Source organism: Anas platyrhynchos, chromosome 19 (genome assembly GCF_047663525.1).
Source record: "Anas platyrhynchos isolate ZD024472 breed Pekin duck chromosome 19, IASCAAS_PekinDuck_T2T, whole genome shotgun sequence".
In the NCBI taxonomy this organism is placed as follows: domain Eukaryota; kingdom Metazoa; phylum Chordata; class Aves; order Anseriformes; family Anatidae; genus Anas; species Anas platyrhynchos.
In genome coordinates, this window is record NC_092605.1 from 10,290,180 (window position 1) to 10,317,294 (window position 27,115).

Here is a 27,115-nt window from a genome sequence, read left to right on the forward strand (position 1 = left end):
TCACTCTTCTATTTCAACCTGTACTACCCAGTGAACAATTATTTCCAAACACCCATTCAAATGACATTTGGAAGCATCACTTTGTGGTATTACCCCTTGTCATATCATTTCCCATCACCAAGAGATGAAGAGCTTGGCTCTGACGCCTTTAATACAGTTCTTCAAAGTATTTGTAGGTTGTTAGTATATTGCCCTTCAGTAGTTGCCAGTAGATCACTGGTGTATAAATATACACTGGTGGCACATCCTGACTGCTGTGTGAGTCCTGGTTCTCCCAGTTCACAATGCCTACCAGGTGGTGAGCAGCCAGCGCTTCCCTCTGGTACATGAGAACATGCTTCCTTGGTGAGAGAATTAAAGTAATGATGCTCATGTCATTCCTGAAGGCAGGATATGGATGGGTTCAGGACCAGTGTGCAAGAAGACATTTCATGCTTGATAAACCTCTGAAATCATTGCCCTGCTCTGGACACCAGATGCAGACACACCTGCTCCACACCAACGCGGGCCTGGGATCCCAGAGGGACGGATGCTGGGCTAGGGACTGCAACACACTGCCTCATGCTCAGACCCTAGAAGATGAAGCTTTTCATCTTCCTGGGCTGAGGGAGGTGAGGTCTCTACACCTAATACCTCTGCAACAGAAACCACCACAACTATCTGCAGGGGTTGATCATGTTTTCCCCTTCCCCAGATCACCTTCTTGTAAAAAGAATGCATAGATCTTTCAAATTACATGCCTATCTTACCTCTCCCGTTTTCTTTTACCCTGTATTATAATATATTCTTTTTACTTCACCTCTGCATAGCATTTTTCTTACATCAAGCAGCCTTGCTGCATTTATTACATTTTTGGGGAGTAAAGGAAGAGCTCTGCATGGTGCAGTAGCCTTGAGGATGGCAGTAAAAATAAAATAAAATCAAGATACCATAAAGTTATCAACATCAACAAAGTGAAGAGCTAAAAAACAGCAGCAATTTTCAGCCTCCTCCAATGGCATTCATTACGTATGCACAGCACAGAAATTTTCACAAAACTTTCTTTCAAATGGACCTGTTTAAATGTATAAAATGTGTAGTGGATTAGGTGATTCTTTAACCAGGCTCCCAACGGGACTTGCTTAAGTGGAAACAGCTCTTTAGAGGAACATCCTGAAATTTGTTTTGACTTATCTCCTGAGCTGTCTAGAGATTTAAATCGTCACTCTTAGATGTGGTCTCCTGACTGTGCCTGCAGCTTAAAATAGCATAGGAAATGGGTTTCTAAAAGGCTGTTAAATAACAAAAATGCTGGCAAAAAAATAATAATGTTAATTTCTCTATTCCTCTCCAAATGGGGGAAAATGTTATTGACCTGTTCGAGCTCAATAGAAATTTTCTCACAAGTTGAAAGAACTGGTTGTTTGAGCAGATTACATTACCCAAATTGTCTCCTGTGGGAGACTTGATCACTTATTGTCTTTTCTGAGAGCTGTTGCTTTTCCAGTACATGCTCATGTCACCCCCTTTGAAACTGCAATAGAATAATTAGGACCATCCAAAAAGTTCTGTTTCCCAGAAAACTGGGCTTCTGGACAACAACAAATGTCTAGTAAGAAAATGCAGGGTTTTGTTTTAAGTACTTCCTTTAAGACACTGAATGCTCCCAACTAAAAATAAACTCATTTTTCATCCAAAAGCCCAAAGATTTCTCTTTTGAAATGCTACTATGCAATTTCACAAAAGGAAACATTCATGCGTCTGCTATGTTTGGACAAATTTCTGTGGTCATACCTCATGCCTTACAATGCATTTTGGTCACGATGCTTCCCTTACCAAGAGACTGCGAAGCAATATGGGAGAAACAGTTCAAACTATCTGGTCCATAAGGAAGAAGGAGAATGAGGCACCCACAATACTGTTCCTATAAAGTGCCATGGGAGCTTAAATTGTTATTAGGAGTAGTGAAGGTGATCTAGCTACCACTATCTAGTTACCACTAATAACCATGATATTTAGCAAGCACCCAGGAGGCAGAGTAAGCACAATGCAGTGTTCAGCTTGGGTCATTTCCCCATCTGTAACGTGAAGATAGCCATGTGGCTCTTTCCTAGCTTTTTCCTGCCTTATTTCCCTCAACACAGGTTCTTCAGGCTGTCCATCCTATGCAGGGCAGGGAGCACATCCCTGGGTGTGTTTCCCTGAGGTGTTCCCTGTAGCCATGAGGAGATACCTGCAGAGGACCGTCACCTTGAAGACCTTCTGCACATCTTGACTGGCATCAAATTAGTAGAAGCAGAGTGCAACGCTATGAGTTTTGACTGTGAAATACCTGAATGAGAAACAGCCAGTAGCAGATTGGATTCAAAGAAGCAAAGCTCTGAAGTGATCTTTGCACTGCCCTCACAGACAAGTCAGAGGTAAAGTGCCTCCTGGAGGGCCCCTGGCACGCCCAAAGAGAGGCCCCAGAACAGCACCTTGCGCCTGCACCCCCTTGTCCTCACCTTAGCCACAAATGCCCCATACCACTGGAAGATGCCCCTGTCCTGCTGGAAGTCTTCACCTACTCGTGGTGCTCTGCAGCCCCAGCTCTCAGCTGTGCCCAAAGCTTCCTCGTGGTTCTGGTCTCTGGTGTGGATGCACTCTTCACAGCCTCACGTTTGGCCTCCTGCACAGAGAGCACTTAGGGGAGACCCCAGCTCTGTTCCCCCATCCTCATGTGCTGCAGCAAGGTCCAGATGTACACTCTTTCCATCTTATTATTATATTATTGTAAGCATCCATGTGCCCTTCTGCCAAGGGAAAGCCACACAGGACAGCCACTCGCTCATTCCAGGCCCTCACAAGCTCTGCCCCTGTCACACCATCTCCCAGTGCCCCCAAACCCCTCAGAACAGCCACCTCCCTCACGCAGAGGCCACATCCACCCAAAGGTGCTTCCAAAGACACTGGTGTCAGAGCTAAATCTGTCACAGGGGTAAATAACAAAACAGAAGGTTTACAAACCATCTCAGTGATTCAGATTCTGTTACCTGCTTTCAAGCAGGACTGAAGCACACAAGACGATCTGGAGCTGGCCTAGCTTCAGGTGGTGAAAACTGCCCCTATGCTGACAGGTAGTTTGGTGTCATGGGGCAGACCCGAGCACCTGCACTCCCAGTCCTGATACTCAATATTCATCGTGGGGGATTGATTTAGCACGAAGTTTAGTCTGGTGCCCCAGAATAAACATCCTGACCATGCTTGTGCTTCAGAGATGGAAGGATCAGCCTTTGATTTGGACCATTACATCTCCACCAGGGGATGGAGAGCATCTGGAGCACACCTGTAGACAATACGGGATTTGCTTCAGAACTGCTCTCCTCCTCTGCCCCAAAATATTCATTTATTTACAGGTAAAAGACTACGTATCTAATCCAAAGCAGTTGTTAAGACGCCACTTGGAAAAAGACTTTCTCAGGGTGAGATTAAGAAACCTTATTTTTTAAAGGAGTACTTCAATGCTTCAGTAAAGCTGCCTGAAAGTTTTTTGTTGTTGTTGTTATTTCTTCATTTTTTTTTTTGAAGATTTGATTAGAAAATGCCAATTAATCTGCTTCATCAAAAAAAAAAAAAAAAAAAGAAGAAAAAAAAGACCAACAACTTTTCCTGGGAAAGCATCTGTTTTGATGTTGTTTTCTTTCTTCTTTTCTCTTTATTTTTATTTTTAAAGAGACAGAAGTTATAAGAAAGAAAAAAAAAAGAATCCAGTTTTCTTGTTTTAAATTACTTTGAAATTTAAGCTAATTGGAGTAAAATAAATCTTTTAAAAATAAGAAACATTCATAACCAAAGTGAAACATGACCTTTCTGGGGATTTTCATCTTCAGAGGGAAAAGCAGACTTTGAGCTCTCATCTATACCGTGGGTAATAAGAAAAAACAGGAGCTATGTATGTGTTTTAAACTAAACTTAGTAAAATATTAACAAGTCACGGATGCCATTTAATGGCTCTTTGGCATCCCCAAGTCTCTGGAGGGGGAATCTCAGACTCCGGCTGAACCATCTGCAGCTCAGAGCAGCACCGAGAGCCTTGTGCTGACCGGGCTGCGCTGCCTCTCACGTCCATGGAGGACGTTTGCCCTCACCTTGTTGTGTGGTGCCTTGGCAGACCCCGGTTCCCCAGGTTCCCAGAAACATCCCAGAGCATCTCTGCTTGAGTTCAGATGTTCAAAATGAATAAACAGATAAACAAACACAAAACGGCCCCACCTCATGCCGCTTCCTCCCCTTCCCTCAGCCATCCGCACACCCTCCGAATGCTGCTCTACAGAGATAAGCCCCTGGCATTTTCCCTCCCAGCCTCCAATCAGCCATTATCATAAGAAAGTGCAAAGCATCTATCAGCCGCACAGCCCAGTGATTTATGTTCAAAGTTAGGATTATCTATTCTGCTCAAATCCCTTCAAACAGGAAACCAGATAAAAGAGAATCAGACTCCGCAGATAAAATTGGAATATAGGTTCATGCAACAGAATGACAGGCAGGTTTTTATCTCACGGCGGCTCCAACCACCTCATTTTGTCAGGAATTGTGCATTATCCACAGCCAGGGACTCGCCGCATGACCTTCACGACATTCGTGCACCTTTCCCCAGGCTGCTGTGTGCGCGGGATGTGGTGTGCAGGGCTCCTGGCCAGGGAAGGGGCAACAACCCTGCAATAAGGAAGAGCTAAAGCAGAGCCCCAGGGCTTGCAGGGCACGGTGCCAGGCAGCAGAGCTCCCACCAGCCTGTTCCTGCTCCCTGCTGGGCAGCAATACACGCTTCTGCCCCTTATAATGACCGGTTGATCTCATCATTACACTGCTTCCACCCTCACGTCTGCAGTTGTGCTCTATGCATTAAGAGGAGTGAATACAAAAATCTGTTGAAGCAACGCACAAATAAATACCATCCCGAGCCGGGCAATTTAGCAAAAAGAAAAACAAGTTTCCAGTGTTGGATCTTTTTGACTACTTCTTTTCCAGCATACCAGGATGCAGGACTCGATAATTTATTGCCTCTGTCTGACAAATAACTTCTCTATCCTGTAGCCATTACGCTTCATCTCTCTTTATTCTGCTTAATTAGACACTATTATTGCTGGCACAGTAATGAGACTTTTGCAAGCAGGATCACAACGGGCTAAGGTAGAATGCTTTCTTAATACAGTAGAAACCTTTTTGACAAGACAGCCATTCATTACGGCTGCAAAGCAAGGCACAAAGACACTTTGTTGGGCTTTTAATTGATTGCCACTTTGTCTGCCTCCCTTGGACTACCTAGCTCTATTCACAGGAAAAACGGATGGTTTAAGAACTAGTGGAAAGCGAGGGAAGACCAGTGTAAATGAAGGGATAGGAAGCACACTCAGCCAACTCAAAGCATCCTTTGGGGCGACTGCTTGGATACAGGGGGTCCATGCCACACCATGAGTTACTGCCACTGGCTGAGACAGGAGCAGGCAGAAGAGATGGGTTAATGCTGGGACACTTCACCAGACCAGGTGGTTTCCAAGTCACATCAGGTTGCATTTATCTTCCCTTTTTCCTTTGGCTCAGGCACTGAAGAACCATGCATGATTCTGTCCGAACCACTTACATGATCTGCGTGTCCGTGTATTTTTCTCTTGGGATATTCTCAAGAGTACCAATTAACCACCTCCTGCTTTTTTTCCCCCTTCTGGAAAACAGACCCAAGTGAGATTAAACTCTGACAAGTGAGGGACACCGATACTGCAGGGATGTGAAGGTACCACGGCCAAAACAGGCTCCAGCAGCTGAAGTAACAGCTTTTGGTGGAGGACTGGAGGCCCGCTAGGAGAGGGGATCAAGGAAAGGCACAGAGGGTGCGGAAAGATCTCCAAGCTGCCTGCACAGTACCTAGCATGCCAGAGTCCATCTCCATGCTTGTGCCTCTTTGCTGTGACCACAGCAGCAATCAAACAGGTCTTCAAAAGTCTTGAAAACCTAGGGAATGTGATCCTGCTTGCAAAATGTAGGGGAACAACAGAACTATTGCTCTCTTATCCTCAGTAAGCAATAGAACTCCACATTAATTTATATTATCTTTAATTCTTTAAAATTTAGTAACATTGTTATTTAGCATTTGAGGTATTCAAGACAAGATTATACTGAACAAGGCGATGACACAGCCAGCTTTGAGAGATCTAAGCCAGAAAGACACGCTCATGGCAAAGCAGTGATTTACGATTTACGATTCACTACTTTACACCGGGAAAGAAGCAAATCTGGAGTCTCAACAGAGCTGAGCTGGCCGCGGCTGGGACCGTTTCTCATTTGCTGCAGGACAAAGAGCCCAGCAGGACGAAAGAAAAAAAGAAAGGGCCACAAAGACCTTTCCTTACCTTTCCTCATTTACTCAGAGGCTTCATCTAAAGATTCACAAAGGGCAGGAGATTAATTGTGCCAGCTGCCATCTCTCTTCTGTATAACCACGGACTTAGGACCTTTCGGTTCTTTCTCTGCAGTGCCTGCCACAGCTTTGGGAGATTTACAGCCTGTCAGCCCCTGGCATCCTCAGTTTTGTTCTCCCTGAACCTCTCTCTCTGGCATCACCTTCATCTCAGGTCCATTTCCTACCTTAGATAAGTGTTTGGCCATATTACCTGAGAACTACCCGTTTTCTACCCCAAATCTGCCACAGTAGTGTCCTGACTGCTGTCTGTGACAGCCCTCTGCTCCAGTGAGGGCACAGGGCTAAGTCTGAGCATTGCCCCAAGCCCTGTTGGGGTCCTGTGTCCCCCTGCAGCATCCGCTGCACCATGTCCCTGGGTGCCTGGAAGGCCAAGGTTGTCCCCACAGGTCTCTCCTACGCTGAGAGATCCAGCAGAAACCACTGCCACCAGGCCAGCAGTGCAGGTACAGCACTTGGCCATCCCAGGTGTCACCAGTTGTTGGTTCAAGGGGTCGAGGCAGAGGAAAGCTGACTTTTTCCTGGTGCAAATCACTCTAGACCCTGGTTGCTGTTACAGAAAGAAAAACAAAATAGAAAAGAATTTTATAGCTTACTACATGGCTTTAATCTGCCGTTAACCTGAGCTTCTGCAGCTTGTCTGGACACAGCCTCTGGTAAATAGCCATTGCTCAGAAGCAGCCCAGAGAGGAACAGAACAAGCAGGACCTCTGGGTCTTAGGTACCCTGTGAAGTCCGTGACCATCCTTCCCCATCAAGCTGTGGTCCCATTCCTGGAGACAGCCCCTGCAGCACAGCACCAGCACGGGCACATCCCTGAGAGCTGCAGCCACCACAGCAGAGAAATGCCCTCAAGAGCATTAGACAAAATTACCACATGTCCAGCTTGCTGCTCCTGCTCCAGCATCCTGCACCACAGCTGTGCAAGAACACCTCCCAGAGCTGCAGCAGAGCAGCCAGGAGGCCTGGCAGGAGCTGACTGCCAGCACATCTTCAGAAGCACCAAAGGTCATGCATGCCTGCATGGCCAAATGCAAGTATCCTTACCATGTCTGTGCCCCCTTGGGACTTTGGTTTGAAGCTAACAGCTCTGCTACCATGCCATGGTGCTCCTGCCTGACTTAGATGCCCCTGGCACTGCTGACGTGCGAGCTTACAAATGAGGAGGAGTTTACAAGCCTTTACAAGATAAATGAGGATTGCATGAAGAGTCTCAAAAGTGTAAGAGACAGGGAAAAAAAAAAAATCAGGTGAAAAAAACTCTTGACTCACATTGCTCACTAATTCACGGTGCTGGCAGTATCGAATGAGCCGCAGGAGCGGAGACCAGAGCTGTAAACTGGGATTACTGCAGAAAATCTGAATTTCCAGTTCGTGCTATTTTTACATCTCTGTCTAATCTGTCTCCATCTCACCATATCAGAACTATCTCAGCAGCCCCTAATAGCTTCCCACTCCCCCAGCCATTACAGCTATCATGTATCATTTCATTTCTTTAGCGTTCATTAACACCTTTTCAGGCCTTCCTTCAAGCAATGCATCCGCACGAAATCAGTGACATTATCCTGCTGTGAACAGGAGCAGCCCTGGCGTTTCTGGGAGAAATACCCAGGCCAGGCTGGCCCAGCTCCAATGCAAACATCTTCCTAATGCACCTAATCAATGCCTTGATTACAGTGATTGAGTTTTTTTGTTTTGTTTTGTTTTTTACTGGGACTGCACAGAAAACGGAGCCAAAAGGAAAGATCCGGGGGCACTGTCCTGAGACAGGATGAAATCAATGTAAAATACTCAAAATAAAATTTGATCTCCTAAAAACCTCCAGTGTGGACTCTTTTGTTCCCCCATCCAATCCCTCCCTCTCCTCCCGCCCCAACAGAAAGCCAACAACATCTAACTTAATTTCTCTACAGTGGTTTAAACTTCCTGGGACAAATTACACCTTCTCCATGGGTACATGTTGGTTCTCTGTGACACCACCCCAAGGGATCGCCAGCCCCACCAGCAGCTGGGATATTTTCAAACCTGGGTTTTCCTTCGCAGCCAGGGCTTTGCACGCCCACCCATTCAGGGAGTGGAGCCCAGAGCTCCACAGAGATGGGGTGGGCATGAAGAAACAGGTAGCAGGGCTTGCTGACAGCCACTTTCCAAATTACTGGTAGATCCAAGGCTTCTCTGTGCTATTGTGAAGACATCAAATGGCCTTTAAGGAGGATCACGTTGCACTTCCCTGAAGCTATTCTGTACCATAGGAGAGACTGCAAGCTGATTCAGGGATCAGGCCCAAAAGAGTTTAATTAGGATATCACTCCCAGCATCTTGGACTCCTCTTGGACCTCCACCCTGGGCAAACCAACGAAAACTCTCCAATTTCTCTCCTATTTCTGAGCAGTTTTCCTGCCTCTCCCAGTCAGGCTCACCACTTGTTCATGACAGAACCAGCTCATTCTCACAGGGCTTTCTCTAGATCCCATCCCAGGCACACAGCGATGCTCAGCCCTGCAGCTGAGAAGGCTCCGTGGTCCTCTGGGGAACGGTGCCACAGCTCTCCCCAGGGGCCTTCAGGTATGGATGGACAGCTGGACCTGGTCAGAACCAACCCAGAAACCAACCTTGCAGAGAGCTGCTCCCAGTTGGTGTGAACATTTTGTGTGTACCCTACCAGTGAGAAGATTTTAGCTGCTGAGTTTTTGGGTCCTGACAGTTTGCCCTGTGTTAGAGACAATGCGTACAGGGAGGCAGAAGACCAAACCCTCTGGGCACTTGTTCCTTTGCATGAAATGGCGCTTTCAAGCTACGTCAAAAGCCTGAATGAATTGTTTTTGCAAGGCTCTCTGGTGCCCTGGGATGCTAAGTTCCAGCGGGGCAAAGCAGTGCTGCTAACAGAAATGCAAACATCAAAGTCTTCTTCTGCAATGGGTTGAAGTGCTGATTTGAAAGTATTTCCAAAAGATGTTTTGCATCTGGAGAAACCCAGTATTCTAGCAATAAGTGGGAGAGCATTCCCATGTAAATTAATATTTGCAAACGCACAAGCAAAAGAGGTAAGAGCTTTTTAGAAACACAAGATTGGAAAAATCTCCCCCATCTTAAATCTACAAAGGGCATTTTTGGTAATGGAAAGAAAGGAGACAAAAGCCATTTCCCTTCTGGAACATCAAACAGAATTTTACTGTTGCTCTACTCCCCATATTCCATCCTCAACAATCCAATAACTTTTCCTACAGTGCTTTTCTGTACCTCAGCTGTTTATCTGATTTTTTTTTTCTTCCAGTTAAAAAAATAATATATATATATATAAATCCCTGAATCTTTATGTTTGCCCTCATAGGGACAGAACTTATCCTTGGCAGCTAGAAGTCCAGAAGGCTTTTATGGGTTCTTTGGTCAGAGTTCCTGCAGCATTTTGACCACATTATAGCTCATCCACATCTTCCCCTTTTTATTGTGCAGTTCCCAGTGTATTTAGAAGCAGTTAATCATACATCTGAAATGAGAGATAAGCATTTTACATTTATTGCCACTCTCAGGTGCTGTATCGTTTTTTATCCCTTTGGCTATTATCTGATGCATTTGATCTTTCTGTTTAATGCCTGCTTCCCCCATTAACTTCTTAACTTCCGTAGGCTACTGTGCCTAACGTAATAGGGAAGAGCTTTGATAAAAGCCTACATCAGTCAAATTCCCTTACTTCAAGCTTTAACTTGAAAGGGACACTGCTAAGGTGTTTGCCATAATGTTTAAAGTCCATTCCCCGCCCCATCAATCTGCGTTTGCAATAACCCTTTGAAAAGCTAGCAACTCAGATCACTTCCCTTAGCAAAAACTTTTCCACCAACTTGCACGCTGCTCTGCAAGGAGAAGGCAGCCAGACCGTGGTTAGAGCAGGAAACAGCAACGCAAGCGTTCTGGTTTCTATTTCCAGCCCTGCCCCACAATGTGCTGAACCAGTCCTTTCAGGTCTATATGACTCAATTTCCCCATCCATAACTGATCGCTATCATATATCCCTGCAGAACTGTCAGGAGGTTGGATTAATTAATAGTTGTAGGATATTCTGAGAAAAAAAAAAAAAATCCGTCTTCTTGTGGCTAATGCAATATGACTACACAGTTTCTTCCAAATGTGTTGGTATTTATTTAATTAGAAGGAATAAGAGCAGGCGAAACCACTGGGGGATATTCGCTGTTATTAAGAAATCCCATATGCTGAAGCAGGAGCCACCAGGCAAGAGCCCACACGCTGTACATTTCTGGTGCAGTTTACCCAGGGGCTACTCACCAGCCAGGCAGCCCCTTCCTCGACAGCACAAGGACTCCCTCCCAGAGACCCAGAGCTTCTCCTGTGGCCAGAATTGGGCAGACAGAGCAGGGGAATTAGTGGGACCAGCACAGGGAGTAGGAACACCATGGATCAGAAGGCACATCTCTGCTATGGCCCCTACGTCCTCTCCAGCTGGACACTGTGCCAGCTGTCCGACCAGGTGCTGTTACAAGTGACCCTAGTGCTGACTTTGCCACCCCCCACACACCTCTCACCTCTACCTCCCCTGCCCAGACAGCACACGAGCTGAATGGCCATCATGTCCCTGAAAAGTTCTATCAATTTTGCTTTGAGAGGGAAAATCACGGCACGAGCACCTTCAGCTAAGCAAGAAGACTCCTGTACAGTGAGCAGAATTGGAGTTTAATGCGTCCCAGGGGAATAACTTCCCCATTATTCCATTACTCCCAATATACTCAGATGCTTTCTTTGAGTTTTCTTTTCCTTTTTTTTTTTTTTTTTTTTTTAAAGACATTTCTCTAATATAATTTTTTGCTGTTTGAAGTTTATGGAAGCCTCTTAATGTTGTAAAAGCACCGAGGAGTGGGCTGGGAACTGCTCCACACATGTTGCCAGACAGCACAAGGAAATATGAGGTATTTAACCAGTCTGGCCACGCTATTCCACCTTGAAGAAATGCTGCTTTCCTGGTAAAACCATGGCCTGGGCACCTACTGCTGCTAGGTGACATGGAGAAGAGGTTGTGTTAAGTTACTGATGTGTATTAAAGGGAGAAAAGTTTCATATCCATGCTGGTTAGGATTCATCGGGAAGCTACAAAATAGCGTGATGGAGATAAATCTGTCTATCATGCAAGTCACCCACGGAATTTATTAAGACTTAACACCCCCGGGTTACACTCAAACTCTGTATCTATTTCACAAAGCAAAGAGGGTTGTTATTTTCTTTCTGACCTCCTGTAAGCTGGACTAAGTAATAAATTCTTGTGTCATATAAGCTTGCTATATCTAATCTGGGGACAGCTTCCCCCTTCCCCTGGTGATTCTGCCTCAAATCTGAGCCCACTGAAATTCATTTGGCGACAGGGGGCAGACGGCACGAGCAACTTGCCTTGACAGCTAATTATTTTCCAGCCTACCGACCTTTCAGGGGATAATATCACTTGGAAACACGCTTCTTTTTACCTTTTAAATTTGGGTACTTTTGCAGAAGAAAGAGACCAGCAGAGCTAGGGCTCCCCAGAGGGGGCACATATCCTCCTTTTTCTTAAACAACAAAAAAACAGAGAATTTGCTACATTAACATCGACTGACAAGTCCATGATCTTGACAGTTCTGCTCCTCTCTCTTCCCCCAGCAACACTGATGCCCAAATCCTCCTCTGAGGGGTGACACAAGAAGCTCTGACCAGAATCACACGTGGCTGCTCAAACACCCCCAGGTCGCAGCAGGGATGGCCAAGGCACACCCAGAGTCCAGGAGAGACTTGGTCCATGCTGGATGAAGCACAGGCAAGGTCAAGAATGGACTTTGGTTCCAGAGCAGTTTGCACCAAGCTGCACTGTGAGAACAAGGCAAACAAAAGGGGAGGCACATGGAAAAGCAGTGGTTGCTCAAGGGAGGAGCACAGAAGCAAAGGCTTTGACCAGAACTTTAGTTGGAAGCAATGCTATGGAGCAGTATCTTGAAGGGAAGAACCTGTTCACTTTCAAATGCATCATCAATAAAAAAAAAGATGAGGCTGAGGATTTTCCATTAAAATGTGCCCTTTTCAATTTTCCAGTGTCATAACCCTTTGGGAAGGTGAGAAGAGTGATTTATTGACCTGTTTTAAGTGACAGCATTGCACAGGGAAGCTCTAACCCAGCCGCGGCCAACAGTTGAGTTCTGCCAGCTCTGTGCAGGTGAACATCTCAAAGGGACCCAAGCAGAGCACTTAGAGGACCACATGAAAGGGAGAAAAGTGTGAAGGCACAAGAGATGCTGCCTGGGAACTGGATCAAAAAACCCAGATGTAATGATTTGTAGAGCCTTAGTAAGCAGAGGGCTTTCTGAAGATGCTGACTTCAGGATGTGGAAGAGAGAGAGGGGGATTAGGACTGGCACCATGCCATCTCCCTGTAATTGCTATTTATAAAATTCTGCACCTGCAGGACGAGGTGATTGATTAACATGCTTCATAAATCTCAGGCAGTTGAGCAGCTACGACGTGGTTACAATTTTCTTCATAAAGTTCTAGCCATGAGAAAATAAAACAGGTTTCCAAGGGAACCCAGGAGCTTCCACAAACGCAGCTATTAGGTTGGATTCTTTTTTTAAATGCAAACTTTCAAATGGAAACAAAATGATAAATGCTCATTTTAAAAAGTATCATTTGGGCTTTGTCCTCCAGTTTTGGAAGGACTCTGGCATTCCATTCCTTTCTGTCTTCTTTTCCTCTAAATTTTTTCTTCTCTTTCAAAGTTTGGAAAGCCACAGAGCTTTTCCCCTGTATTTTTTCCTTCTTAAAATCTCTCATTTTTATAGCAAGAAATAAAAGCAAGCCAAGAACAAAAAAAAAAATCCTAAACAAAACTTCAAATAGAAGTGTACCCTGTGTTGTTTGAAACCTATAATTAAACTCACCATATTCTTAACTATCTCACTCAAAGTAAATGGCATTTTCCAAACAGACCTACTTCTTGTGCTTGCTGCATTGTGTGACTCTGGATCCAAAACAGAATGGAGGGGAGATGCACAAATGTCTCCCTCCGTAATGCAGAAATATTCAAGGTATAGGGCTGTGAAATTATTGACCAGTGGGGGATTCATCCACAGTCAGGTGATAAGAGCTGTGCTGTAGAGATGACTACTAAAAACAGGGCTCTGGGTGACATGTACAGTCTCTGCTTCCTTTTCAGCACACAAATCCGATCTCTTCCAGCAAGAATTCTGTGATAAAGCAGGAACATTAAACAATAGGTACATCCCCAAGTTTGCTAAGAGTTCAGGGCAACAGATACTATTGCAACAAACAGCCCGAATGGAAGTGAAGCTCAAGGTGGATCCACACCATCTCTGTGCTCCTTTGTGCAGCAGCACTTCAGGCTCTACTCGAGTACTTCTAGAGGATTTACACATATAAAACCCATTCTACAGAAAGTACAGGCCTCCCTTCCTCCCTGCATCTGCCTGCCCATCCCCTAGCACAGGACATGAGCTGCCTTCAGCAATGCCTCTCCTGCCTCCATCTCACGGCCTGTTTCATTGCATATCTCTCACCACGGAGATGCTGCCATCATCATGGCATTGCAGAAATATATCAGAAAGGACCAGTTGCCATATGCCACCTAATATTTCAGAGCAGATGAATGAATGCAACTTGGCAGGGAGCTTCCTGGTTTGATGAAATTGGCCCCATCTGTCTGTCCCTTATGGAAAGAACGGAGCCGCCAATGAAAAATTTGCTGCGTGCACTCCAATTTTCCCTCTTCCCATTTCTATGGGTGCAATTGTGCAATACTATTTTTATGTTGCAGTGCCGAGGCTTCATGCCCACATCTGTGCTTTTACGCTTCTTTCCTGGTGCTGACATTCTCCCATAGCTCAGTGAAAAAGGAAGTTTTCAGGGTGGAGGACAATTTCAAGCATTACAACCTAAAAGGAAGTCATCAGAGGCCAGTTTACCCAGAAAGGCTGCACAGAGGAAGCAATGCCTGGTTTTTAGCTATTTTGAGGCCTGGAGGAAGAAAATCTGCTTCCAGGTCTCAGCTAGAAGGTAGCTTAGGTCTGCCACCCGGACAGCAGGCACTGATGCGGCACAAAGCAACGAGGTGCCTGAAGAACAGGAGCTCTGCCTGAGCAGATCGGCACTTCCACGGTAACATCAGCACCTGGGCATGGCATGAGCATGCATGCACAGAGAAGGGAAAGGCTCTGAGGTAATTCACACCCCACCCCTTCTTTTGGGGAACACTGATTTTATTCCCCACTTCAAAGTACCTCTTGCTTTCCCCTCCTGCACAAAAATTGGCTGAGAGTTCTCAGCTGAAGTGGAGGCTTCATGCAGGAGTCATTTCTCTCATTGCTGTGGCAAACTTCACAAGCTTTGAGGACCGTGCATTTCAGGCGAGCCGAGCTCCTCTTCCCAGCGGCTGAGGCTGCAGCCTTTCCCTGACCTCTTGCTCTGAAGGTTAACACGAGGTTAACACTGGAAAAGCAAATCAAAGCCCAAATGACACCAGTTACCTGTTCCGGTTTGTGTTGCTTTATGACTCCGACTCCGGGGAACACATGCCTGACCGCCTGCCATCTCCCCTGGGGGGCTGTGAACTAATAACATCTCTATTTCCTGCCTGGGAGCGCATTTCAGCTCGTGCCTTTAAAAACAACCAAATAAATTTCTGTCTCTTTCAAGCTTTCATTGTGAACAGGGAAAAATGAGAAGTCGAGATGATGATAACCTAATCACTGGACTCTTTTAATAAGCAGAATTTCCTCTTAAATAACTGGTTTGAATCTCTGCCAAGCAACAAAGCTCCCAGCATTTCTAATACCCAGCCGGCGTATCATGAAAGCGAGTATGATGAATCACTTTGCATTTGGTTCTTGCATTAAACGAAAGCACCAGTTGGGCGTTAAACAGAAGGGTCACGTTCCCGACTCGTTTGCAGTCGTGGAAATCTGGTGCCGCTCCCCCAAAGGCTATGGAGCCACTGAGATTCATTGGGTGACAAAGTGCCACGAAGCTAAATTCAGAGCAAGCCAGTGAACGAGGGGAAGGAATGGAGAGGGCAGAGAATACTGCTGCCTGGATCCTCCTTCCGAAGGGGTTTAGGGGCTTGCCCAGGGTTACACAGGGAGTTTTATCACGAACCTCCTGAATGCCAACGCAGTGCCTTTGGCAGCCAGACGTTGGATCAGGTTTCCTGTCTAAATACAGACTGGAGTGCCCTGCTTTGTGCGCAGCTGATGATCTGATACATAATCCCAAAAGAGAAATAATAAGAACCATAGGAAGCAGATTTCCCTGCACTGCTCGGTGCAGCCAGCTTCTTGATCCATTTGCTTTCATCTTAACCAGAGGAATTTTTCATCTCCCATTTTATGATCTTTTTTTTCACGACAATAGGTTGGGGCTGGGCAGCAGGGCTGCATGTTATCGTTATAATGAGAACAATCGGAGTCGAGCAGTTATTAATCACCCAGTCATATGATCCATTAAAACAAATTCTTATTAACCACAAGACATATGTTTTTCTCCTGAACTCCAGAGATAATGCCTGAAAGCAGATGGAAGAACTGCACTCACAAATTAAATTTGATGGGGCTTTTAAAAATAAATTAAGTCTGGCAGGCCTCTCTTGTGTTAATTAAGCTGCTACATAACTTCGGGAATGTACCTGTTGCTTATTACAGGTGTTGCTGAGGAGTCTATTTTCTACTCTTTTTTTTTTTTTCTTTTTTTTTTTTTTTCACTGCTTCAAAGACCATGTAAATCCTCAACTGCTGTAAAGCAACACGACTACGGGAGCAGGGAAAGCTCTGGTGAGCCACTGCAGCTCGTCTGGACTATTTGCTTCTGACCAAATATCTCAGCGTTTTCTTACAACTAATGCCCATGGATTCAATTCAGACACATTTGCTGGCTCCAAGCCTCACCTTATTTCTCCACAGAGTAATTCAGGGTGACTGTTGTGCAGTGGTACACTCCTGCCCCTGCTCAGAAGCATCTCGCTGTGCATGCCCCTGCTTGCAGCAATGCAGCTCTAAGGAGCATCAGCCTGCCAGCACAATTAAGCAGTTCTCAGCCGAGATCAACATGAGCACAGGGTGGGACTGATCCTGGAAATACCTTAGGGTGTTGCATACACCAGCACTTGGGACTAAAGGCACTGGCCCTAACCAAAACACACCACTGGAAAGCATCAGGACATTGAAAGTGACACAAGGGTGATGAAAACACCCACACAGAATGCTCTGTGGACAAGTCCAGATATCTACAGAAGGTTGTGTCCATGGAAATTGCCTCCCCAAAGCCCTGGAAGCTCTATGGAAGCTCAATTTTACCATGCCAGTTCAGCTCCCAAGGTTAGGAAGGACAGTAAAATAGTCACCAATACACCTCAGCAAATTTGCAGATCCTAAATGTTAGGCATTAGTGCCTAAAAGAGTATCTAGTGACATTTTAAGCTCCCTGAAGTATCCCTCCTGGTGGCCAGAAGAGAGGTGCATCTCTCTTCTAAAAAGGAATGGGTTTCCCAGAGCAATCCTCTCCCAGCTCCCTACATTCACCTTGCATGGGATATTGTGTCTAAAATGGCACCAGGCACCTGAATCAGTTCTTGGGTGTGCAATCCCATTAATCACAGAGACTCCTCTGGTCCACTGAAAGAGTCAGGCACTTTCAGAAGCTGATTCATTCCTACAACACAAATTGCCCTCGGCAGTGCTCCTTCAGCTGCTTTGACCACAGAAGCCTCAACAACTGGTTTACACTAAACGCCTGATTTTTGGTAGCTAAACTTAGAAGAAATGAATCGCTTTGACTGTATATCATTCCCTAGATGAACACAGCAAGGGCCCAAATCTAACCCAAATGGCTTCTAAAAAGATTCAAATCAATATTCTTAGATTGATTTTTTTTTTAATAACATTTTCTCCAGGTTATGCCCAGCGCAACTCAGGATGGAATGTATATTTTCACATAGAACAGCAAGGCAAAATAACTTAAGAGTGTAAATTTAGGAGGCAGACTCATTGACACACTACAGGGGAAATTTAAAGTCAAGACAAGGAGAAGAAAATGCCTCAGGAGCGGCAAGTGGTATATCAAAGGATTTCTGTGCTACTTTCATATCCTCTTTTTATCCACAACCTCACTAATCACCACCATTTCCATTACCTAAGAAGCCTTTTTTGCCTTTAGAAAGTAGAACATGAATGGCTCAAGTATTTGGGAGAGCTATTTATATACCACACTAAAGTCAGAGCAGGTTTAAATACAAGAAGTCTGCCCCTCCTTTATCCCTAGCAGAGCACACATACACAGAGTTAACCCAGAGTAACGGCATGTTTAATCAGGGGAGTTATTTGAACACATTTGTTCAATATGCCTGGCAGTATTTAAGGTGTGTACACAACCATCTCTCAAGGGTGCTAAAACATGGCTGGAATGAACAGTTATTGCAATGAATATCTGTTTTCCCTTGCTCTCAGAAGCCAGAGAGGTATTCCCCCTGCCAGCCCAGTCACACATTAAAATGTGACTGACAGCCTCTCCCCTCTGCTTCTCCTTTTATAAGCGTCGTCTTTAATATCTACATATATTAGTGTTACTTCAGTGTAATGTCAGCTGCGGACAATCAGCATTCTTACCTATGTTAAGCACCATCCACACCACCTCAAGGTCATGTTGCATATTTTGATGTTTTCAGATTCCCTTTATAGGAACATCTTTTGCTAAGTAAGAAGCAGGGCCTGAAGCCTTTACCAGTATCCATAGCTGTTCCTCAACATTAAGTACAATGTTAAATACTTAAATACAAATTGGTCTTTCAACTAGGACACTTCTGTTTTCAAAACCTGAGATCTTGGAGGGATCCACACCTGGAAGCCACCCCATTTACACACTTGAGGTTTGAGGACACAGCAGGACCTGGTTTCCTCTGGGTGACTCCCAGGGCTCGTTCCCAGACACCTCCATCTGCAGCAGTTGCATCCCATGAGCATAAAAGCATCCTCTCTACTTTGCCCCTTTGGCTAACTTCGCATTACCTGTCTGCTAATAGGGCACCCTTCTGTATAAACATTTCTGAGTGCTGGGAGAAGATGAAAAGAGGACTTGTATTCCCAGCTGATCCCAAAGTTGAGCAGGGAGGGCACTTGGGTCCCCAGCAGTCAGCACCAACCTGATCCTCTTCCAAGGACATTTGTGGGGACAAAAAGAGATCATAGATTTATTAGAAGTTTCCCAACTTTGTAGCCAGCCTTCAGTGTGTGCACAACCCAAGAATGCCTGGAAACACATGGACTCCTCTAACAGCACCCCACATAGCATGGCACCAAACCACCGTGCAGGCAACCAGCAGCTGGCCTGAGCACAAAGCAGCTCACAGACACAGCCAAAACCCAAGGCACTGGTTTCTGCCAGGTGACAGGGTGACACCCAGCGAGCTTCTCATCCTAAAATAACGCCCTAGGAGCTAGGAACTGCCACAGCTGTAAGAGCATATTGCCCCAAAGGGATATTGGCATTCTGAGCACCAGACTTCATTTATTGCTGAAGTACCATTTAACATCACAAAAGAAGTGCACTAATGACTCTCCAAGTACCTTATGTCTGTTAAAACCAGCCTTCCTGCCCTGCTGTACAGCAGCTTTTTTTTTTTAAACCCCATTCTGAATTATAAGGCTTTTCCAGTCCAGAGTCTGATTCAAGTGCCAAAATAAAAACTACTCAAAGGGCAAATAACTTACCATGAGATAGTAAAGATCAAGAAGAGTTTATTTTCCTATTTATTATACTTATTTAAAGCATGAAGACAACTTAACACTTGGCAGACAGATTCCTCCCACTTAAACATTACAGTGTCAAGGTAAAGCATCTGTTGGCTTGCTTACCGCTGGATAATGAGGAACATTTCTGATGTACTAATGAGCCCAAATCAACTCTAGAGTCTGTAAGAAATGGATGGTATTGTTTAAAGACAATCAGCCACATGACAGACCCCACGGGACCTCAGAAGCTGCACTGTCGTGTGCAGTTAGGTGAACTTCTGTTTCTGTTTGCAGCACTCGGCAGTTCCAACACTTCATCAAGAAGTTCTGCTGATTTTTCACTGTGGCTGGAATAGCAAAAGCACGGCTGTTTTCCATGTCTCACGGCAAACTCCAGATCTCCAGAACTGCTCTGGCTTGCAGCACGTGCTGGTAAATGGAAACCAAGGCAGCAGCCAGGCTGTTTTATTCCAGGACAGAAGAATTTTGCAGTGAATACAGATGTTATTTCCCAAAGATAGTTAGTTGGCTCATAAATTTACTGCATCTCTACATCCTTTCTTTAAGCCAAAATTTGTGGGAGAAAAAAAATAGCACAATTGTTGCTCCATTGTTAGGACTCCGTTATTATCAGTGCATGAATCAGGAACAGGGATTTCTGCAGCCACACCTGAACAGAGCCAGGGTCCGTCAGCTGCTATAAAAATAGCCCATCTCTTATATCATCACCTCCTGGCCACTGCAAGCACTGCTCAACAGCTGCATCACCAACCACTGTATCAGCAGAAACCTGTGTCTGTCGCGTTGGTACAGGTCTGCACAACTCAGAGGTCTGTCTACATCTATGAGATGACAGCATAGAGTTTCCTCTGTATTTTGAGGTGTATTTTGAGGTGTCAGCAGATAGCCAGACCTGCTAAAAACAACAACAACAAAAAAATAGTGGCAGTAGGGGGGGAAATAGGAGAAATAGCCTTTTGAAATTGGGGCAGAGTAACTGACTGCAGCAAGAATTGGTGCTTCAAGAAGACTGTCCAGAACTTGGGGTGTTATTTTGGGAAATATATTGCAGCAAAGTGCCATATAATCAAGAATAAGGTGAATAAGGTGCACCAAAACCACCCAAGGCTGAGCCATGTGCTGCAGAAGCCATGAAGAGATTTATCCTTGGTTTAACAGGGACCTGAACTGGATCCCAATGATGTGAAACTCTAAAGGGTTCAGCTCCTCCTGAAGGGAAACAAAAAAAACCTAGAGGATCAAACAAAAGCTGGTCTGGGGGAACAGCCAGGGAATGAACAGGTCCAAAAGCACTTGGACCTCAACAGGGAGAGCAGCTGAGTAAACCTGGTACCAAAGGCAGGTTTGGGCAGAAGGCAGCAAGGGTCCACTCCTCCCCTATGTAGCCCCCAAATTAGCACCAGCCCTAAGCCATGAGTTTCTCAAAGCAGGAGGTGCTGCCCCTCAGCCCAGCAGGGGTTTTGACCCACTGCACAACACTGGGGCCCAGAAATCCCATCAGGAGAAGGTGGTGAGTTGAGTACCATCAGGACAGAGGGACACATTAAGACTGCGGCTTGAAAAGCAGTAACTTTGAAAAGATGACAGACTACTGATGGGTTTTGGATGAACCACACAGGGGATCCTTCTGCTCCATGCACTGCAGCAATCCCTACACCCCTACCTCCCACAGTCCTCCGTGGGAGTCAAGAAAATATGAAATGTACACTATCTTTATGAGGTGACCTTGTCACATGCACAGCTTCGAACAAGCAATGTAATGGCATCTATTAGACGCAGTCCAGATCCTCTGTAAACTTATCACACATTTGATTTACTGCCTGCAAGTAGAGGTCTACAACAAAATGCAGAGCCAAGGCAAACGTGCCCAGGCACAGGTCCTGCTGCCAAGCTAAAACCGAGGCCAGGCTCTGCAAAGATAAGATTAATAACAGGCAGAGCACCAAGTAAACCCAGTGCAAACTATAATGCAAATCAGCATTTCACACTCAAACAAAGCAGACCTTGGAGGTTTGGCTTAAATTTCCGTGGCCAGAACCTTTCCATCGCGACTGCTCTGGATGCTCCCAGGAGCTCCAAGACTCTGCTAGCAGATATCTCTGCTCCTGCCTGGCGGGTCCATAGGGTGGCCTTTTTCCAGGGAAATTTGCACAGCTGGTTTGCAAGGTACTGTGCAAATGGCCAGTCTGTCACTGGAAGCTCCCAGGCCATCTCAATATCTCAGCTGCTTCTTACTTTCCTTCAAACCCTCTCCCCTCAGATGTTTCTGCCCGCAGGAGAGCCTTCTGGCAGCACACTCCCATACTGCCCGTTTCTGACACGTCTGGAACAAAAGGAGCCACCAACCTCCAACAGAGCAGACAACTCCCTTTTTGTCAGCTAAAGCTTTCCTAGCAAGGATCACACACTGACTGCTCCTAGGGCTCCAAAAAGCTGGAGGGGAAACGCTAAAAGACACCCTAAGATTCTCCTTCTCCTTACCCACTTGTCAGGAATATGCATCCCAGATGCTGAAACATCCCCTCTGCCATCAGCTCCAATGCAACCTTTTACACCAAGGAACAGCTTTTCAGAAGATAACCCTGGAAATGAAATCCTGCTAGCTGCCCTCAGCTCAGAGATTTGCCTGCTGAAATCCTGCCTTCCTTCTGGGAGCTCCTTTGCTCACACAGGAGCAGGAAGGCACTTGCATGTTTTAGGGAGAGGAAGGGGCTCTGTGCTCCTGGAGTGCATCAAACCCAAGCCCCTCACAACTCCTGTGGCAGCACTCCTCCTCCCCACCATGCAAACAAATGGTACCAGGCTGCAAGCCAGGTTGATAAAATGGGATTAGGAGAAATTTAGAGGAATATTTTCCTTCTGATTTCACAGCAGAGGCAGGATCAGCCACTGTTTCAGGATCCAAGTGCAGCCCAGCCCACTCCTGCCTACTAGAGGCAAAGCAGCCTGCAAAAGTGTACCCCAACACCACTGCACATGGGACCACTGTAACTAAAAGGAGAAAAGCAAAAATTAGTAATTAATCTTTAAGTCTGCTTTTCAAGCATCTCTCGTTTGTACCAATTAGCCACATTGCTGCACTTGGGAGCATTAGAAACCTTTTTATTATTTATCTTTTCATCTTTCTGTCTATCGTTCCTTTAAAGTTTTCAACTGGTATGATCTTTACTGCCCCGTTCTTTGTTCAGATTACAATAATTTGTCATTTGTGTGCAGACAGTTTCTTAACTGCTCCTGTGTTGGAAATAACCTTCACAAAAATATTGGTTCTTTCATCTCCAGGGTCCCGCAAAGCACACAACTATTGAGTGGCGAGGCATTAAGAATCCAAGGAGACCCCATAAGGCAAGGCATTAAACGCAAGCTCTCTTGCTATGGAAATGGAGGGATTGCACAGTACAATTGCTCAAATCTAGCCTGCATTAGGAGTAAAACCTTGCTTGAAAAAGGTTCATGGCACCAATGTTGCTTTATCATCTGTAGCCTTAATTTTGGTGGCTGGAAAAGTACTATTTTTTATTATTATGTTTTTATGGGCAGTTTGGGCATATTCACTCATCCTTTTACCTTTTTTTCCCCCCATAGCACAGTCATTCATGGAGTAATACGCTTCAAGGCCAGACCAGTACAATCAGGGTGATGTAGCTTTAGTCGCTGTGTAACAGAGGGTAATGAGAGCACACCAGAAAGCCCTATCAAACCTACTGGCACTACGTAGTGAATCCCAAGAGCCCCCAAAAAATAATTGGGGGAACTCTGCACCTGGAATTTTAATGTCTAGCTTCTCAGGACTCTGAGAAGTCCTACGGGATCACATCAGAGCATGTAATTCCAACACTTGAAAGGGTAAAACGAGCGACCTGCAGAACTATAGCACAATTAGCCCTGATACCAGCACAGTGGAATAGCACATTAAAGACTACCAGGGATTTACAGGCCAACGCACAAAGACTGCGAGTCACCACAAACCCTGCTTTTGGTGGAGCTGTCAAATCATTTTTTTTTTCTACAAGGCTATAGGCTGGCTAGATAAGCCAGCTCTGCTAAGAAAGCACACTTGGATTTCTCCAAGGCGTTCAGTTCAGCATCATGTGATGGCTTTATGAAAAATATAAATCATATGCAGTAAGTATTACTACACACACACTGCATTACAAGCTGCCTGGCACATTTTAAATGTAGTTGTCACAGGAAGATATTTGGGGTCAGTGCACCTTATAATTAGGAGGCTCCTCCGGGGACCTGCTCTTGGGATGAAGTCGTTACCCCCCCCCCCCCCGCCACACACACTGGAGTTGCAGATGTGGAAAACAAGAGTTATTCACAGAGGAAATCCTTCCTTTCTCACTAGCCCAGCACTGAATACATTTGTCACAGCTTCTTTTTCCATTGTGGGCACTAGTCCTCCAAGGAGGGCAGAGGCTGTTTCTTTACAAGCAAAGCCCAGGACTGGTGTGTGCACGGCTCTAGATGCACACAGCAGCCCTTGACGATGAAGATCTCCCCAGCTACAACCCAAATACCCACCCATCGGGGATCCCACTCCCTTGTGCCCAGGAGAAGTCAGGGGTTCAGTTAAACTGGTTCTCACAGGAGGCTTGAAATGCCCATGACTGAAACTCTGCAAGAATCAATTACACAAACATCCCTCAGGATGACACAGAGCTGATCCTGCATGCATTAGGGGCTGGACAAGATTACCAGCTCCTTATCATCTCTTTAAGCTCCACTTTCTACAGTTCTTTTGACATGTCAATCTTGGGTCCGTTTTCAAAACAAAACAAAGCTCATATCTTTATACATGCACAGCAAACAGAAGTGCAAGCAGTTACATATATAAATGCTGCCCTGCAGATCCTGGATGTCCTCCCCGAGGGATGCAGCAGGACTGGCAGATATCATGCACTGTCACACGTGTCAACACCTGCCCTTACCTACAGCTGACTGAAGGCACTATGCTGTCGCCAGGGCCGTTTGTAGCTAACACCACTTTGCTCAATTTCTCCTCAGCACACCCCAAGTTTAGCTCCTGAATCTGTCAGATTTCCTGCATTACCTCAGCCCATTTCCCATCCACAACACAGCTCCACACTTGAACAGGAGACACCAGCACCCTGTGAGACCAGCTGATGGGCACGTTGCAGCACAGCAAAGAGTTAAGATTTCCCATATTTCATCCTTCAGCGCATGTCGTGCTCTGCTGTCATCACTGATCCCTGGAGTTCTCCTTTAAATCACATACAGCGAGAGAACACCCCTGGAGAGCAACAGGTTCATCTCAGGACCCAAGTACCATCGTCATTTACCCCCCTGGTTCAGCGTGATGTACACAGGCAGGCTCAGATGGAGTTATTCCCTATTGATGGGGCATGCCCTGACCCCAGGCTCCTTCTCAAGGGAAATGACAAACCACCTCAGAGGTACAGCCCCACTTGCCCCAGATACTGAAAGCAGCAGATACCAAGTGCAATGGAAGCAGAGGACAGCAGAGAGCACGTCTACCATCACCATGGTGCTCCCGAGGGCACGGTACCAAGGCTTGATAATTTTGATCCCACAGAATGCTCCCTTCTTCCAAAACATCCCAAAACAGGGTGGGTAAAAATGTCCCCTCTGGGGTGAGCCTGCTTGCTCCCTACTGTCAAGCCCAGGGGAAGATGGATGGCACTTGGAAGTCACTGGTCAGAGAAGGAAGAGGGTCAGAGCACAAAGGCCATCTGTCGCCATGCGGGGACACCAGCTGAACAAGGGGGGAGCAAGCCCTGAGCACCAGGACCGTGCTGGGAGCCCCCGGGGAGCTGTAGCCTTCATCAATCAAACCGGGCAGAGCAGGGACACTCCAGCATCTGTCACAGCCCCCAGCGAGGCAGTGGCAGGCCCCAAATACACGCAAAGCACCACAGCAAAGGGATTTTTCCCTCAAATCATGTGCAAGAGCCATTTTTCCTACCACTACTTTGAGACGTGTATGTGCCACGTACTGCAAAGAGCCTCTGGTTACAAGCCCCTAGGAGGGATTGCTAAGCCCTGCTGGTTGCTTCAGCTTTTTGGGCAGCCCGCATGAGTTACATGACTCAAATCCTGGGCAGCACAGAGGAGATTTTGTGGCGTAAATACAGGCAGCCACAGCCATCCCAGGCTTCAGCTGCGTTACATATAACCAAGGAGGAATGCGGGCAGCCCTGTCCGTGCACGCCTCAGGAATTATTTTAAACATGTTCGGGGGATTTAGAGCCAGCGTTTATGAAATAGTTGAGGCGTGTGGTAAGAAGTGTAGCAATTAAAATGCTGATGAATAACAGGTTAGGTCCGCAATGCTGGCTGGGGGGCTGTCAGCAGAGGTGCAGAGCGATCACCTCGGTGTGACCTCAGTGGCCAGAGGGCACCGCGAGGCCCCAGGAGGGCTGCACATCCCCATCCTTCCTGTGTTCAGCATCACCACGGGGTCAGGCCCTGGCTGCTTGCACCAGCATCAGGTAGGCTTACTGCAGAGCCCTCTCTTCTGTGTCCTTCTGGAGACAGCCACAGGGTGCAGAGGGCCCACAGCCAAACACGAGGCACGTAACCCCCAGCAGAACCAGAAGGAAGCCGATGGTTTCCATCAGGTTTTCTCCTACCTACTTGGAGCTGGCAGTAGGAAAAGCGACCTGCTGCTCTCGCTGTTAAAGAACCATTAAGGTTGGAAAAACCTTCAAGATCATCTGGTCCAACCATCCCCCTACTACCAATGTCACCCACTAAACCATGTCCCCAAGCTCCACGTCCAACCTTTCCTTGAACATCCCGGGAATGGTGACTCCACCACCTCCCTGGGCAACCCATCCCAGTGCCTGTTTTTCCCATGGGCTCCATTTCATCTCCCCTTCACCCCTCAGCGAGCCCCATTTTTGGCAGATCTGCATTGCTCTGCGCAGAGCCCTCGTGGCAATCCATCAGCCAATTTGTCACAGCTCTTCCCAGTGACACCACGGCCAGCCTGCTGCACCAGGACAGAGCTGTCCTCGCCTCTCCCACACCACAGGAGGGACACGTATCTCGAGCACAAAGGACGACACATCCTAGAAGCAGAGCATTTCCTGGCAGCTCATACCAGGAGGCTTTTTGCAGAACACCGCACGTACACATTCATCCCAAAGCAGTGGTTGGCACAAAGGACCCCATGGAGGACTCCAAACAGAAGAGGTACATAACATGCTTCAACTGCTAGTGGGAACCAGCCCCCAAGACCAGACTAGAAACATCCCGAGATAAAAAGCCCTAAGAGGTTCACAACACGAACATCAGTTCCTCAGTTCCTTCCCCTAGGTTGCTCCTAGCACAGCACATTTCTCAAAACCCAGAGAAGCTCTGACTTGCAGTGTACAGTCACAGGAAGGAGAAGCCTGCTTACCTCTGCCAGCTGGGCCCCTGCACCCACGCCTGGAGGGCTTCCAGAAGAATCCACTGCTACTATCCACGATGGCTCATTTCCAAGGCTGGAGAAGTTTTCCAAGTGCATAAGCTCCTGGTGAAATAAGGTGTTTCTAATCAATGACCATGCTGGAAGACCCTCAGATTTTTCTTCTTGATACAACCCTTCTGCAAACAGGCACTGGAGATGTTTTTCCTTCACATCTCACGGTTCGGTTTGTCAATACAACATATTAATTTATAACATAAAAAAAAATGAACTGCTGGAAACTTTTATTATCCCCACTAACATTTCACACATTAGAACTTGCCAGCATCCTTCATTATCACAGCCTGGGTTGCAAATAATGGCTCTAGATCAGTACATTATCCTATCTTCAGTTAATGTAGGATTTAATCCACATGCTCTTTTTTAATAACATTTCCCACAGCAACATTCCCATTGACAAATGGAAGCTGACACCTCACTTTTATTCCAATTCAAACTAAA

The 27,115-nt window shown here is 46.1% G+C and overlaps 1 long non-coding RNA gene across 4 annotated transcripts in view; it reads right to left on the minus strand.

Moving 5' to 3' along the window:
- The window catches only part of LOC110353853 (uncharacterized), a 158,688-nt gene that overhangs the window by 110,211 nt on the left and 21,362 nt on the right, over window positions 1-27,115 (minus strand). For 2 of the 4 annotated variants that reach the window (XR_011804118.1, XR_011804116.1), the window contains exon 2: window positions 26,606-26,719. This is a non-coding gene — a long non-coding RNA (uncharacterized lncRNA). Of the gene's footprint in view, window positions 1-19,180; window positions 20,111-23,508; window positions 24,473-26,605; window positions 26,720-27,115 lie in introns of those variants that run through there. The other 2 variants (XR_011804117.1, XR_003501235.3) reach the window with 2 other exon arrangements.